General features: G+C 39.5%; 1 protein-coding gene across 4 annotated transcripts in view; it reads right to left on the minus strand.

The window, feature by feature from the left end:
• The window catches only part of LOC150090338 (forkhead box protein P4-like), a 482373-nt gene that overhangs the window by 369919 nt on the left and 99265 nt on the right, over positions 1–13189 (minus strand). Inside the window, exon 2 of one of the 4 annotated variants that reach the window (XM_090389812.1) lies at positions 10541–10666. The exons of the other annotated variants lie outside the window; for them this stretch is intronic. The gene's annotated coding sequence lies outside the window, so the exon portion shown is untranslated. The remainder of the gene's footprint in view (positions 1–10540; positions 10667–13189) is intronic. 4 annotated transcript variants of the gene reach the window in all.

A 13189-nucleotide genomic window follows, 5' to 3' on the forward strand; every position in this document is an offset into this window, starting at 1 on the left:
ACGGTGCTGTTTCTTATTTTCTCTATTTTGTGAGCTCCCCTGACCGTGTGGTTGTCCCAGAGTATAAAGAGAAAATTTATTTATTTTATTGTAAAACCATTGCTGCACTTAAAGCAACTCAAGGAACCTCGTGTTAAACCTAATCTAACCTCCACATGGGCACCTCTGGTAGAACGTAGAATGTGAAGACAGTAGCAGAATTCATTCCAAGCATCTTTTGAGAAGTGCAAAAATCACTGCTTGTTCAATCCAGTCTTTTAACTCTATGACGTTAACCTTTTTGCATGCTCCTTGTCCTTTACGTAGCCCCACATAAATCAATCCATAGGTGTGATATCCGAAAAACGAGGAAACCATGGAATGGAACCATCCCGCTGGATCCATCGGTTAGGAAATTTTTTATTGAGGAAATCGCGCACATGCAAGCTCCAGTGTGGTGATGCACTTGCATGTACCTTGTCCTATACGTTCTTCTTCTTCAATGTATCAGTCTTTCGACCGGGTTTCCTCTTATTCACATCTTCTAGGTCCGAAGCCCAGTTTCCTTCAGGATTGTATTTATGGTGTTTCTTGGTCTTCCTTGTTTTCTTTTTCCCGGTATTTTGTCTTCCAGCACGTCCAGTAACATCTCTTTATGCCTCATGGTGTGTCCGATCCATTATAGCAGTTGTCCTCTGATTCTGCTTAGCAATTCTCTTTCTCCTCCTACACGTTGTAAAACCACTTTACTGATCATTTTTTCCTGTCCAGTTAGTCTTTTCCATTATCCTCCAGCAACACATTTCAAACGCCTCTAGTTTTTTCAAGTTGGTTTTGTTTAATGTCCATGTCTCTGCTGAATACAATGAAATTATCCTTTACGTAGCTCCATACAAAGAAATCCTTAGATGTGATATCCGGAAAAGATGAGGCTATGGAATGGGACCATCCGGGTGACCCGTTAGGAAATTTTTTATTGAGGAAATCGCGCATATCCAAGCTTCAGTGTGGTGATGTCAACTAGCATTAAGGCAAATCTTATCGATTAAAGTGCACTCTAAAATAATCGTTGCAACCGGAAATACATTTACGCGTATTCTAAAGATTGCAACTAGAAACAGAGTACATGTACACATAAAGATTGCAATCAACAATAGATTATGTACATTATAAAAGACAGATTGCAATCGATTACGTTATTTTTTTTTTTTTTTTTTTTTTTTTTTTTGATTTGGTAGTTGTTGGCGCATCGGCTTCTATGGCCATATTGCACCTCCCAAGGTTTTTGCAGTACTTTGATCCAAGCCCGAGGCGGGAATCGAACCCGCGACCTTGGGTTGCCGGGCAGGTACTTTACCAATTACGTTATATTATTCTAAAGTAAAAATTGCAATCGGCAACAGATTTTCCATATTCTAAAATAAAATTCCAAAAGTATTAGAATCTTATACTCATTACCCATGCATGACAGAATGTACTTTTCGATATTCGACTTGAATTTCTGTGGATTGTAATTTTGGGGAAATACACGTGAAAGAAGATTGGTCCAGAAAATAGAAGTTGAAGGAATGAGGAAGAAGAAAAGTTGGTTCTGCGTTCTGATAGATTTTTATTTATTTTGTTCTCCCACTATCTTCCATATCAGTCCGCACGGATGGCAATTTTAAAGATGGCAATTTAGAAGACTAGTTCCCATGGAAGTATCTACAGAAAAGACAAGAAGCAGAAATTGAACGTCTATGAGACAGAGAGTGGAGAGATTTCTAAATAGATGGAATATTCATTAAACTGACTGCCCTCTTGTGAATGGAGTTTAGAAGATTGAGAGAGGTTTTGGTGGAACTACCCTAGATGTAAGAACAATACATCAATGGTAGGAAAGAGAAACCCCAGTTTTTTTGGATGCAGAGGTAGCAATATTTGTGATGTGCCTATGCTAAGAGAGATTAGTAGTCAGGTTAATTTCTAAATACAGATATGTGATCTTGTCTAGAAATCTGTGTCATCGAAGCAGAGCGTAGGAATAGTGAACTCTTTTTTTGTGAGAAATAAGACAGGACTGAGCTCTAAAAGGATTGAAATCAAGTAAGTTATCATAGCCCCACTGGAGAATTACCTGGTTGTTGGAAATACAAAAAGTTGAAGTTGCTTGTACATGGCAAGGTTTCTCAAACTGGAAGGTGCAATGCAGTGTGCTCTCATCAGCAAAACTATGGATAGGATTTCCAGTTGGTGGAAGAAGGTTATTAATAGTATCCAATGTAAATAGGCGGCTAGGACGTCAAATAGAGCCTTGTCTATGATTTATAGGGTCTTTTCTGGTAGAGAGAAAGAGGGACGTCGGTATCCTTCTTTACAAGGCTATGGTTAGACCATATTTTGGAATATTTTATTCAGGTCTGGAGAGGGTTCAGAGATGGGTGACCAGATTGGTAAGGAATACAAGGCTGTGCACATAGAGAAAATGCTTAAAGACTGCGTGCACTGCAAAGTTTGACCACCAGACATCTAACTGAGCGATCTGATTGAAGTGTATAAGGTTTGGTTTGGTTTGACTTATTGTGGTTTAGGCTTTAATAGCGAAAAACTGACTAGGGTCATAATGCGCCACGTCAAAGTGCATACGGAGATTAAGTGAAATGAATGAGGAAGGTCTGTTCTCCCTTGTAAATGAGGCACGAACCAGACAGCAATATAAAATCTCAGCGAAGAACAGAAGATTGGATCTCATGAAGTTCACCTGGAGACAGTGGGTTGTCGAACAGTAGAATAAGTTGTCTCCCAACGTAATGGGGACAGTGATCCCGGATAAGTATAAAACAGAGTTGGATGATTTACCTTATGGGAATGGTATGAAAATTATACGTTTTATTTGAATTTTTATTATTTTATTTATTTATGTCTTGTTCATAAAAAGTTCGCTTTCTTGCATCGTTCGGCCTTACTAATACTAATACAGAAGAGGAAAAAAATAGGAGAAAAGACACAGCCATCTACCATCACCCTCAATGAGCAGTCGGTGACAAAATTGGATATACAATTGCTGAAAACAGTCCACAATCCGTAAGACGGGAATGTTTAGAAGACCTTTATGCGAAATACCACAAAAAGCCTTAGAAAAGTTAAAGCCAACGGCTTGAGTTTCACAAAATTTTCTCCATCCAGTTTGTCCAAGTATTACCAGTGGGAAGAGGCGCACTGGCTGTACTTGTCCAAAGCGGGTCTCAACAATCTTGACTGAATCCACCTTCCCCTTTTTTTCTGGATGTTTAAAATATATGGTATTGTAAAATAGATTGCAACTAGCAACAGAGTATGTGTATTCTAAAATAAAGATTGCAACTAGCAATGGAGTATGGGTACGTTAAACAATAAATATTACAATCGACAAAGGCGTATGTGTAGTCTAATACTGAACATTGTGTATTTAATAAATATTGCAACTGATTGAGTAGTCCATTTACAAATTGCGAAATACAAAAGAGGAGGATGGGAAAACATTCTAAAAGTTAAAATGTAATGTTGCGCAAGTGCATGGCGCCTTCAGAACATTGTAACCTAGAAAACGCATGTGTACTTCAGCATCATTGGGCAATTAGCAGAGGGTATGTGTACTTATTCGGTGTAGTCAACAATCGGATGCTTGCAGTGGTCCGATACTTACTCCACTTCTTTAAGGTTTCGTAGAAACAAATATTATGCAGTTAGAAAGACAAAAGGAGTAATTTGGCAGTGGATAGCTGTGCTCATTCATAACATCACTTGCGTCAATGTCGTTAATCACTTAACGTTGTTAACGGGGCCCATTCACAAATCAAAGCATCCTCCTGACAATCAAGAGCAAGTAAGTGAATGAAGTGAGTAAAATCGCAGTGGAAACACATCTTAAAATTCCAAGGGGCCTCAAAAATGAAGGTCCAAATCACGGCCTATCTACACACGTAACTCTATAAACACATACTTCCTTTTTGTCTTCAATTGAACTTGCTAGTAAATTCCATCATAATAGCGCCAACGCTCTGTCGGACACCCCTTTATCACTAAGTGCGCATATTAACCTACCTATAAACATATTATTCTTCATCTTATCACCCTTCCACCCCTCCCCCCCTCTCTCACGTGCCACTAGTCCCTTTCCAGGAAGTCTACGTCACACGCAAATCTTCAAAGAAACATTCTTCGATGGCACAAAGCGTATAACATCGTCTCGGGAGGACAAAAATAGATTTCTATCAATTATTTCCGATTAAGGGTAAACCCACATGGCCTCGCCACCATCTCGATTCGAACACGATAATTTAAGGACTTTTATTTACCGGTTTCGGTCGCAAAGAGAGGTACGCAGTATTGCGCAAACCATCCATCCGGTGTAGCCTACGAAAAGGATTATAAACAAAGTTTATTTAAAACAGCTTTGACAGCAATCGTACACCCCTGTTGACACATGCACATATGTACATGATGTAATACATGCGCACGCAAAGGATGAAGCTAACGCGTTATATATGCTCGCTACGTCATAGATTCGAATACGTGGTGGTGGCACATCCAGCGACCTTGATGGGAAGTAAATATGTCTCCAAGGTCTTTACTGAAAGCAAGGTTGGATTAATGTAGCTGTTTAATTGTTTGGCTAATAAACAAAACAAACAAGCTGCCTCGAGAAATGGAACGAACGAACGAACGAGGAAATGAAAACAGAGAGATAGACGCATCACTAATTCGAAAGGTTTTTTATTTTTTAAATTTGACGTTGACAAAAACCAACGGTTTGAAATTAGAGTTGAGAATGCAACGTCATTGGTGTTAAGTAATTTGATGTTATTGGAATCGACTGCGCGGTTATTTTGTTCCCTGTTGTCCCTCCCACTAATTCTTTATACGAGTAGTTAAGAGAAAAATATTTATTGGGCATCTCGTAACTTTTTACTACGCGTGTACAGTAGTTGCAAATTAATTTTTGTTGTGGGCAGTGGGTGAGTTGAATGAGTGGTGAGCCAATTCGACCTTGAGTTTGACCATCAGAGGACTCTGGCCATGATTAATTTGTCTGAGTGCGTTACTGTGACGAGTACGTAGTGTTTTAATTACTAAATGCCAACAGTCCGTTTCGCTGTAATCTTCATCAGCGTTTGTTAACTTCGCCAGTGAGGGAAGAAACGCGGACGGGTGCTCAGATAAATATTCGGGGAACATTTGAGGAGGGAGATTGAGACACAGGGAAGAAAAAGGAACTGTAGGACTGGGAGAAAATAGAGGGAAGACAACAACAATACAGGCAACGAGAGAGAGATCGTGAGAAAATGATACACATACATACGAGGGGAGGTTGAAAAGTTTCTACCCTCTCACATAAGGAATGCAAGAAAACCCTTTATTTTTTTTTTTTTTCCAACACAGTCCCCCCTTAAGTCAGTACACTTTATGGCACGATCCACTTTTGGTGCACCAATGTTTCGTCCATAGTGACATAACAGTTCAATTCCTTGCAGAAATGGCTCAGTAGGTTCCCCTATCAAAAAATATGAAGAGGGATGAGGCCATTGATCATTATTCCGTCCACCGTAAGTGTCCCTTTCTCTGATGTTTGAGGGATGGTACTGCATTCCTCGTTGTCTCCAGATGAAATAACGTGTAGGATCTGTAGGCTAAAACGGAACTCATCGGAGAACAGAATTTTACCCCATCTGTCAGAGATACAAGTCACATGTTCATGGCACCAGTTTCAACAAGCGGTGCAGTGGTTTGGATTTAATGGGATAGAAACCAGTGACTTCCTTGCGTAGAGTCCATCTGAATCGAGTCTTCTTGACATAGTCCAATTGGAAGTGTCTTCTCCTGTGGCCACAGCAACCTCAAGAGGCAGCTTATGACAGAACATCGTAGGGTTCTGTCTTGCTGTTAGAGGGAAGCAGACATCGGTCTGTTTTGATTGAAGTAGCCCTCGGATGACTTAGGCCAGCTGTTCTTATAGTGATTCCTGTCTACTGAAACCTTCCGTAGTGCCGAGAGGACACTATGTGACACATCCAACGTGCCACCTCCGTCTGCGACTGCCTGGTTTCAAGTTGTTCTGGCCCGCCATCTCAAAGAATCATCTAAACCACGATGACTTGCCATCTTGAGTACTAGAGATGTGGTTATCCCACTGAAGCAAGCCAAAAAAAAAAAAAAAAAAACGGGAATGAAGTGATGATCCCAATCTGTGTTTTTATTTATATGCATAAATAATTTGCATAATGTGCGGCTCTGCAAGGTGGTGGATGGATCGATTTCTATTGGATACCCGGAATTTGTATGCCAGGATGCCTATTATATCAAATATTCTCTTTCAACGTCACTGTTCACAATGAAACATTAATGAAAAATATTTTATTCTTTTAATTTGGCCGAGCAGTATATATTGAAAAGGAGAAAACATAGTGAGGAAAGGAAAGGCAATGAAGAGAAACAAAACGGGAAAAAAATGGAATAACAAAGAGAGGGAAAGAATAAGCAAGAAACAATGAAAGAGAGAGAGAGAAAGAGAGAGAAGGAGAAACCAATAAAGTGAGAAATACAGGAAAAAGAATGAGAATAAATAGAGAGAAAAGAGGAGGAGAAACAATGTAAGATGTAGGTCTTACAAATATACTAGAAATATCTATTTGATAGAATAAATCCAGGAAGGGGAATGGAAAGTGAGAATTAATGCCCGAGTATTAAGTTAAAGATAGTAAGTATTAAGATTGAATATCTGGGTTGAAGTAATAAAGGTTAAAGTTGGAAGGACACTGGACTTAGGAATGGAAAGTTATAGACGTAGCTAAATGGAAACAAGGCCAACAAGGAAACAAGGCTAACAGGGCCAGCAGCCAGGAATAGGGAGGGGTTGCCATTTGCGAACAGGAGAGAAAGGGTTGTTGAGGGCAAGAACAAGAGGACCATGAAACTGGATTATGAAGCGTCTCTTTTGATCTAAGCCACCGTTAGGAAGCAAACAGGAAATGAGTGGACTTGCATCAAAAGACAACGGCGTCAGAGTGGCTGATATTGTGAACAGGAAACTGAGTGTTTTGGAGGTGACTGGCAAACGTGAAAGGGCCATACTGCCGTGTGAAAAAAAAAAAAAATAAGAAATTTCTACAGAAGGGTTAGTTTCTTAGCTAAGGAGACGGCTGTGGTGAGATGTTTTAGCAAATAGGAAGGAATGATAAATTAAACTGAGCATGGAGATTGGTTACGAGTCCTTTGGGGAGGCGTTCCAAACTTGAGGGAAAGAGTAAAGTTCCGGGGGAGTAATTGAGCAAGTGTCCACTCTGTAGTTGACTTCTCTGTGGTCTAAAGGGAGAAAGTCGTGAGTTCGCGGGTGGAAGTGGAAGTAGATTTTTTGGTAGTCAGAGTTCACATCTCGTGGTAGCAAGATGAAGAAGAAAACATGGGTGGCAGAAAGGGATAGTGAGGCGTAGAGGACGCGAGTAACTGCGGACTGAAAGAGATGATGTTTTTTTGGAAGTATGGAAGAGTGGAAAACATGTGCGTCGAAAATTTAAGGTTAAGGTAAATGTGCAAGAAAGAAAGCCTTGTCCGGCATCGGAAGGCAGTGATAGGGTGTGAGAGCAAAAAAGAGAAGGAGAAATAATGAGAAAAACAGGAGAGAAACAGAAGCAAGACATTAGATAACAAAGAGAGAAATAATATGCAAGAAACAATGAAAAAGAGTGGGGGAAAGATAAAATAGAGTGAGATAGGGAAAAGGAGAGAAAGGAAATGGAAAAAACGAGATAACAAAGAGATGGAAGAAATGGAAGGATGAGCAAGACACAACGAAAAAAGAGAGAAAAGGAGAAAGAAAAAAAAATGAGAATAAAACAGAGAGAAAGATAGAAACAGAAAGAGAAGGCAGAAAAAATGGTGAGAATCTAATTCTAACACTATCGTCTTCTATAACAAAATGCGTGTAGCGCTTATTTTTGTGCGTCGTGCATGCTCGAATTATTAACATGCTGAATCCTATCATGCACTTCATCATAATTAATGTTATGACTTCATGTAGGACTGGGAACTTTAAAAGAAGAAAAATTAAGAAAGAACTTTAAAAAAAAAAAAAATTCTCTCGTTTTATGCCTTCCATATTTTTTAATTTTCTTGTATGCGTTGTGCTGGTCTCCTCTTCTGTTCCACTATTAGGCAAGTTTCCTCACAAATCAGGCGCGATCGCGTGGAATATAATGATCACCAAAGCAGTTATTGTTTAACACCAAAAACGTGTCTCACACTTGACCTCAGCTCTATGTGACCCTGAAAACAAAATTCTTCAGAGGGCAAAGAACGAAGAACAAAGGATGACAATTAATCGCATTTGGATTCTTTTCCTCGGGCATAAGTTTTCGAAAGGTGGTGGAGAGGAAAGGGGACGTGGTCCCTTCTTAAGGCACGTAGTGAATGTCGCATTCTACTGCATCATAAAGTGAAAATTTTGGCTAAACCACCTAAACTGGGCCTCAACTGCCTCTTTCCGGTCAAAATCATCCGCCCTTAACGAGAGATAATGGCTCGGTAAAAGTCCCTTAATGACTGAATCACAAAACCTTCCTACCAGCATTTAGGAGGGGGGCAGGGTCGATCTCCCAACTTCATCCTTGGGGGGTGCAAGAAAATTTTGCTTTTGCGTGTGAAAAGAAGTTTTTTTTTTCTTTTCTTTTCTTTCTTTTCCCAAGACGTTACTTAGAGACAGAATTTCTTCGAAGTAGAATTTTCAAGAAGGCATTCAACTGGTTGGATATGTGCGTAAATCTTAAGATTCATATTCTCGCATTTTACTGCACCACTGCGCTAGGCACTACATAAAAGTTACGAGAGGTATAGATTGCATTGCAATGTGATCATTCTCCATCATCCATGAGTAGCAACTCGTGTTTGTTTTAAATAAATAAAACTTTCTACCGATATTTTATTGAAAGATAGGAGAAACTAGTGATGGCATCATACAATTATTATTAATTGAGATATTTTAACAAACGAAGAGTGGAATAAAAGCAATCGAATGATTTTCCTTAATCGAAATAATCCAATTATTTTTTGAATCACACAGGTAACTATCCCGTTGACCTTTGAATTCATTCAAACTGTCAGCCTCAACTACCTGCGACGACAACTTGTTCCAGCTATCGATGACTCGCTGGCTAAAAGAAAACTTCCTACAATCTAATGTAAACCTCAAACCCCTTGTAATTTTAATTTATAGTCTCCGGTTTTGGAATTCTTTATAACAATGAGAATTAAAACTTCATTCATTTTACTAATCTCTTAAAAACCTTAATCAGGTCACCTCTGAGGTGTCTGGTTGCTAAGCTCTGTAGCCAACATAACTGAAGTCTTTCCTACGGTCGTCATTTTGTCCATCTTGCGATTACAGTTGCTTGTCCTTGGATCCTTTCGAGAAGCTGTCTTTTTTTCATACGAGGTCTCCATACTTGAACACAGTATTCCAAATGTGGTCTTACAATTGCCTTATACAGTGCGATTATGATCTCCCTCTACAGGATAACGTTCGATGAATCATCCACAGGACACCATGGGCTTTCCTGGTTGCCTGTTTACCCTGTTCAGAAAACTTCATATCTGTCCGAATTGTAACTCACAGATCCCTTTCCTCCTCCACCGCTTTAATCCAACCCCATCAAGTGTATAATTTATTTGCGGGTTGCTGCCCAAGTGACTTTGCATTTAGCTGCATTAAAACATAGCTCCCTAACCATCTTTGAAGTCTGTTCAAATCATCCTGAAGGAGCGCTGCTGGCACTGATCATTAACGACTCTTCCAATCTTTATATCAACTTCAAATTTTGATAGGAGGAATACCTTTTATTCCTTCGTCCATGTCATTTACGAAAATGAGAACAACAGTGGTCCAAGAACCGATCCTTGAGGGACCCCACTCCTGACGTTGCACCAATCTGAAGCATATCCATTAATCACAACCCGCTGCCACCCAGTAATCCATCTTAGAATCTTACCAGTAATCCGAACCCATTTAAGCTTATACAGTAACCTCTCATGAGGAATCGGGTCAAATGGTTTGCTAAAATTCAAATAAACTATGTTGAAATGTTTCCCTAAATCCAGCTCATGAGTAACTGTGTCAAAATAGCCTACTAAGTTAATTAAACATGGTTTTCCCTTAATAAAGCCTTGTGTGTCCTTCAGAATTCCATAACTAATTAAATGTCGCTGAATTGCACTCTTGATCACAGACTCTAAGATTTTCCTACCACTGAAGTCAGACTGACCGATCTGTAGTTACCAACTTCACTCCTAGAACCGCTTTTATGTATTGGCGATACATTGGCACTTCGCCGATCCAAAGGAATCTCCCCTGAGTGCAAAGATGCCCTCATAATTAACCTTAATGGTTCAATACACTCCCCCGCGCTCTCCCTCAAAACTACAGGGTATTTGTCATCAACTCAGCATGAGGTGAGGCTGTGTAATCGAATCAGGTATCGTGCAGGAAATTTTCTGGGAAAATTATCATAATGCAAAGTGGAAAGAAAACAGTATAAGAAAGCTATTCACCTACCAAAAGACAAGACCTTGACTCGGTTTGTTGAATATGGACATGAAAGTGTCAAGGCCACCTTTTTTTGCACACACTTTCCCATAATCTATAAATCAGGGTTCAAGTTCCACGTAAAGTAAATAGAAACTAGAAGATAGAAAGAAGAAAGTATAAAATTTCTCATCTAGTTGGAAAGTACTCTTTGATCGATTCTCAAATCATGTAAACAACTATCTCTCTAATGTGGCGAATAAAAAAACAGAAAGAACAATATTACAGAAACGAATGTTTAAACTCTGAGACCATATCTCAAATTGTTGGTAACTTAGCAACCGACCAGGTGAATATGAGCTTCTCTGGATGTATTTCATCCAAATACGACGAAAAACATCTTCTTTTCTTCATAGTGTCACCATCATCTTGATGAAAGTACACCCCCCAGAATATACCACTATACATAAAACGCTTTTTGTCCAATTTTTTTCTTAAATTACACTAACAAAATGAGCATCACCATGGAGACTACCTCGCCTCAAAAGAGCTCATCCAGCTGTATTCGTTTCACAAGTGATGTACACGTTGAAAATGTAAATTAATAAATAAATTGCTATAATCAAGCCCATTAACCTATCAGGTTGTTTATCTATTAGCCAGCTGCAAGCACTTCTGAAGTGCAATCGTGCACGTGTATAAAAACAAAGCAATAAAAAGAAGAACAGAATATTTAACGATCCGGTAGCTCTATAAAAGCCACATTTTCAGACATAATTATAACCTTCCCAGACGTGACTATTATAATGTAAGCGCATATTTGCACTTCACTTTTCTACAAAGATGTAGATGGGTGTTATCAAAATTAACAGCGTTCGGATAATGAATATCAAAAGAAGGATTAATTTGTCAGCAACCAACCACTAAAATTAGGATTAAAAAATGGTTGAGAAACATTCCAGCATAAAAATTCCTTGAGATCGTGTGTTAGACGTGTAAATTCAGAGCTACTGAAAGTAAGTATAGGAAAGAGGTGAGGATAAACATGGATGTGCCCTATGTACAAGAGGCGTTCAATAAATTATCTACCTAAGGTACTTCTCATAGTTATATTTCAATTATCCTACATATATCAACTTGAATCATAAAAATTTTGATGCTATAACAGCAAGAAGGAAGACACCTGTATCAAATCATGGATTCGCTGAAATTGGAGCATCGTTCAGTCATCAAGTTTCTTACCAAATAAGTAAATGGACCAAAGGCCATTCCTGAAAGGATGGTGGCTGTGTATGGCAACAGTGTGGCTTCACGGTACCAGGTGAAATTCTAGTTAAAAGAATTCAAGTGGGGTAGATAGGCCATCGAAGATGGTCCACGTCCAGGAAGGCCTGTGACAGCGACTACTCCAGAAATGTGCCAAGTTGTGGAAACCTTTGTGCTGAATGACTGACGTTTAAAGGTGTCCCAAATCTTCAGAGAATGTCACATATCTGAAGGAACAGTTATAATCATCCTCCATGAACATTTGGGGATAGCTAAGGTCAGTGCAATGTGGATCCCTGGATTTGTGATCCCTGAGCATGATGTCGTGAGGAGAATTTAGAGCTTTATGGAAGGGATTCAGAAACTTTTCATCTCCAAAATTGTTACGGGTGATGAAACATGGGTTCATTACTCGGATCCTGATACCGAGCAAGAATCAATGCAATGGAAGCACAAGGGTTCTCCCCACCCAAAACATTTCGGATACAACCTTCATCTGGCAAGATTATGGCCACCGTTTTTTGGAATACTGAGGGAATTTTATACATTCACTTGGAAGACAAGCAGACAGCCACTGAGGAGCCATGAGCATCTTTGCTATACAACCTAAGGGATGTCATAATGGAAAAACGCCGTGGAAAACTCTCCAGAGGTGTGCTGCTCCTTCAGGACAACGTACCAGTGCACAAGTCACATGCTGTTGCTGTTGCTTTGAGAAACTGACCTTACAGAACTTACCCATCCACCTTAAAGTCCAGATCTGGGCCCAGTGACTATTTGCTGTTTCGACACTGGAGTCTGTTGTGTCTGCGTTCGTTGATGGACAGGACAACGAATTTTATTTGTCTGATATTTTACCCATTTCCAACTAAATGGAACAAGTATATTGAACTTCATGGGAGTTATATTGAAAAATGAAATCAGATTTTTGTCTCTATCTCATATAACTGCATTATAACCGAGTTAAAAGCTTTCAGAGATGCAGAGGAATATTCGAACTTAAGATTTCTTGGTTGCCATGATAACCAATTTGTTTTTCGAACTATCCAACAAACAACTTTAATGTCCACCGTGCTATTACTTCCTCCATAAGGTTCACAATTACGAGGGTGGTTGTCACAAGACAGGAAGTTCGGATATTTAATGGCTGCCTAAGAAAATGTGTTCATTATTAACGCACCACCAACTATGCGCCATTTTGGAAACCCCCAACGAGCCTCCCTATCTAAAGCGTACGTGTACGATGCAGACAGGGCAGACTAGTAAAGAGAGCGCTATGCAAGCACGCACGCAAAGCAAAAACCCACACAGAGAGAGACGTAGGCGTCCGTTCCAGCGATCAGGATGTTTACTTAGCCAAGTAGCCCCAGCAACAAATAGTTGTTTATCTTAGCCACCTCCCTGAAAACAACT

Source organism: Mastigoproctus giganteus, chromosome 2 (genome assembly GCF_048544385.1).
Source record: "Mastigoproctus giganteus isolate SK-2022 chromosome 2, ASM4854438v1, whole genome shotgun sequence".
In the NCBI taxonomy this organism is placed as follows: Eukaryota; Metazoa; Arthropoda; class Arachnida; order Uropygi; family Thelyphonidae; genus Mastigoproctus; species Mastigoproctus giganteus.